Source organism: Eurytemora carolleeae, unplaced genomic scaffold (genome assembly GCF_000591075.1).
Source record: "Eurytemora carolleeae unplaced genomic scaffold, Eaff_2.0 scaffold453, whole genome shotgun sequence".
In the NCBI taxonomy this organism is placed as follows: Eukaryota; Metazoa; Arthropoda; class Copepoda; order Calanoida; family Temoridae; genus Eurytemora; species Eurytemora carolleeae.
The window spans coordinates 193,517-197,067 of NW_019396460.1; the positions used below are offsets into that span (position 1 = coordinate 193,517).

The following is a 3,551-nucleotide window of genomic DNA, read 5'->3' on the forward strand; positions in this document are numbered from 1 at the left end:
TAGTTCAGGACAGTTGAGTAGTAAACATCTCTCTGTAAGAGTGTTTTAGGCAGTTTACACACTGCTTTCTCAATTCAAGGCTTTCACACAACTTTAAAGTACATTCATAGAATTCTGGAAGATTCTATATATAATCTGGCTTTCGCCAATCTTGTGGCGAAAATGGGGCCAAAACCCAAAAAATCCTTGGATAATTCTTTAAATACTTCCCTGGAGGAAATGGATAGTGAGACCTAATCTACAAAGAATTGGACCTAAAGGTATTTTAATCTACAAATAATTAGATCTAAAAAATAAAAATGTAGAATTTAGTGTAAAATCATTTTATAGATCTATGTCTCAGTTACGGTTTTCAGAAAAAAAAACTTGTAAATTGAGAAAAGCTAATATAGATTTAAAAAAATGTAACAGTACAATAAGAACTATGAAATTCTGTAGACGAGGAAAATGACATTAAAGCAATCTTGTTATAAAGCAAATAGTTTCACTAATTAAAATTAACTTATTGAATAAACTAAGTTTGTATAACTGTAAAATTGCTGTGTATTAACGCCATAGCTTGAGTATTATAGTGGTCTTCCTATTCCATAGTTTTATGGGTCTTACTGTATAAAGATATTACATCTGTGTTGTATATTGTTTGTGTGGACTAACTAATATTGTTTATATAGGGAGGGGAGGGTTACTAAGAGTTAGTTTACACCAGTAGTTAGGGGGGGGGTATTTATTATTTATACACTTTTAACCCAATATATACACACACTGACACACACACAAACAAACAGACAAACAATTTTTATAAACGAAAATACAAATATACAAAAAATCAAAAAGCGCATTTAACAAATACACAGAAAACGAATAAAATAAAGGAAGAGACAAATAATTTTGATTTATTCAACAAAAAAATTGGATAAATATATATTAATACAACTAGCTAAAGAGCCCGGCGCTGCCCGTGGAAAAAAAACAAAAATTGAACCAAAATTTTAAATTTATTTTAGCCTAAAACATCCCCTGGCCACCCATGAGTGTCCACAAAAAATTTCAGCCTATTAGGTCGAGCCGTTTGGCCGTTTATATATATATATATATATGTATACGTATGTCTTGTGAATTGTGCAGTGTAAACAGACCTGTTTCACTTAATTAGTCATACCATAAGTTTCAAGTTAAACTATTTGCTCTGTAACACCATCAAATTCACTTAAGTATTGTTATAAAGTCGTCTTCCTTTTTCAGAGTTTTCTGGTTATTACTGTATAATAAACAAACAAAATCAATTATTTAAATAAACTAACAAATACGAAAAAAATTTAATTAGCAGCATAAGCTTAAACAAATTTAATTAGCAGCAGAAACTAAAACAAATTTAATTAGCAACAGAAACTTAAACAAATTTAATTAGCGACAGAAACTTAAACAAATTTAATTAGCAGCAGAAATTTAAACAAATTTAATTAGCAACAGAAATTTAAACAAATTTAATTAGCAGCAGAAACTTTAAAAAATTTAATTAACAGCAGAAATTTAAACAACTTTTATTAGCAGCAGAAGCTAAAACAAATTTAATTAGCAGCAGAAACTAAAACAAATTTAATTAGCAACAGAAACTTAAACAAATTTAATTAGCAGCAGAGGCTTAAATAAGCAGCAGAAACTTTAAAAAATTTAATTAGCAGCAGAAACTTAAACAAATTTTATTAGCAGCAGAAGCTAAAACAAATTTAATTAGCAACAGAAATTTAAACAAATTTAGTTAGCAGCAGAGGCTTAAATATAGTTAATAAGCAGCAGAAACTTAAAAAAATTTAATTAGTAGCAGAAACTTAAACAAATTTAATTAGCAGCAGAGGCTTAAATATAGTTAATAAGCAGCAGAAACTTAAACAAATTTAATTACCAGCAGAAATTTAAACAAATTTAATTAGCAGCTAAAACTTAAACAAATTTAATTAGTAGCAGAAAATTAAACAAATTTAATTAGCAGCAGAAACTTAAACAAATTTAATTAGCAGCAGAAACCTAAACAAATTTAATTAGCAGCAGAAACCTAAAAAAAAATTTAATTAGCAGCAGAAACTTAAACAAATTTAATTAGCAGCAGAAACTAAAACAAATTTAATTACCAGCAGAAATTTAAACAGATTAAATTAGTAGCTAAAACTTAACAATTTAAATAAAAAACTTAAACATTTAGACAAATAAATAAACAAACCATCTAGTAAATAAACATAGAGACAAATAAATTTTACCAAACATATGGAATTTTTTTTTATTAAACACACAGACAAGTACAGGGTTGCCCACAAAGGGTGAGACTGTAAAGACGATCGGAAACTTTTAAAATGTGATGATTCTGCCTTAGATATAGTTATCTTATGGCATATTTAATGATTTGGCAAAGAAAAAATAAGTTTACATATATATAACATTAGGAATCAGACAGTATCAGGAATCAGACAGTTGTTAAAATAAATTCGAAATATAAGGAAGACGATTGTACCGACTCAAATGCCGATGCCTATTTTCAAGACGTGTGAATNGTAGGTCAATTCTGAAGTCTCATCCTTTGTGGGTAACCCTGTAGTTTTAATGAGCATACAGACAACAAATTGTGACATACGAACAAGCAAATTGAATTTTATTTATAATGAATCACAGATGTATGAATACATAATAAGAGTTTTTTATAATGTAGTATTCTCAACATATTTAAGATCAAATGCCGCGGAAAAACGATACTTTTTTTTTGAATTGCTGTCCTGCATATTTCAGGGATATTAATTTACCTTGAATTAAGAATAAAAAGTAGTTTCTTAAGAATTATCAAAAAACTTATGACTCTACAATGATATTTGGATATATTTACATACATTGGTTTCAACCCTTTGAAACTGCGAACAAACCAGCCGTTTTCTTTTTGTGCAGACCAATCATGAAGCATAACAGCTGTCGTAATTTTTAAAATAAATTTTACGTTATGTAATCTATATAGATATCTAGGGTTTTCTTACATACATGCGAGATTGGCTATAATCACAGTAATCCCAAGTTACCGTAACTTTGATTGTTAAAGATATTTTAAACTACAAAAATAAAAATATTTTTTTCTAATTCAATGTTAAAAGTGAAATATAATCTTAAATTCGAATTTCAGTTTTCTTTGCAGAATCCAATTTTATTAATTGCATGCATTTAATGCATTTAATAAATTTCAATTCAATCTATTAATGACGAGTTAAGATCGCTTTTAAAAGGCTTTTTGACATTTTTACATTGAATACCCCCTAACCCCACGCTTCTATCTTGAACCTCCCTTTCTCCTTACCATCCTTCTCCCCACTCCCTTTCAATCGTTTCCTTCCCGTCCACTTCCCTGCCTTTCCTGCTTTTCCCTGCCTTTCCCTTCTTATCAATTCCCTCAACTACCTTCTTCCTTTCCCTTACCCTTCTTTTCCTTACCTTCCCTTACCTTCTTTTCAATTTCTTCTCCTATCTTATTTTTCCTTTCCTTCCACTACCTTCTCTCCTTCCCTTACCCCCCCCCC

The 3,551-nt window shown here is 29.3% G+C and overlaps 1 protein-coding gene across 1 annotated transcript in view; it reads left to right on the top strand.

Annotated features, from left to right (window-relative positions):
- The window catches only part of LOC111703691 (band 7 protein AGAP004871), a gene marked incomplete in the record, with an annotated part of 32,698 nt that overhangs the window by 20,667 nt on the left and 8,480 nt on the right, over positions 1-3,551 (top strand).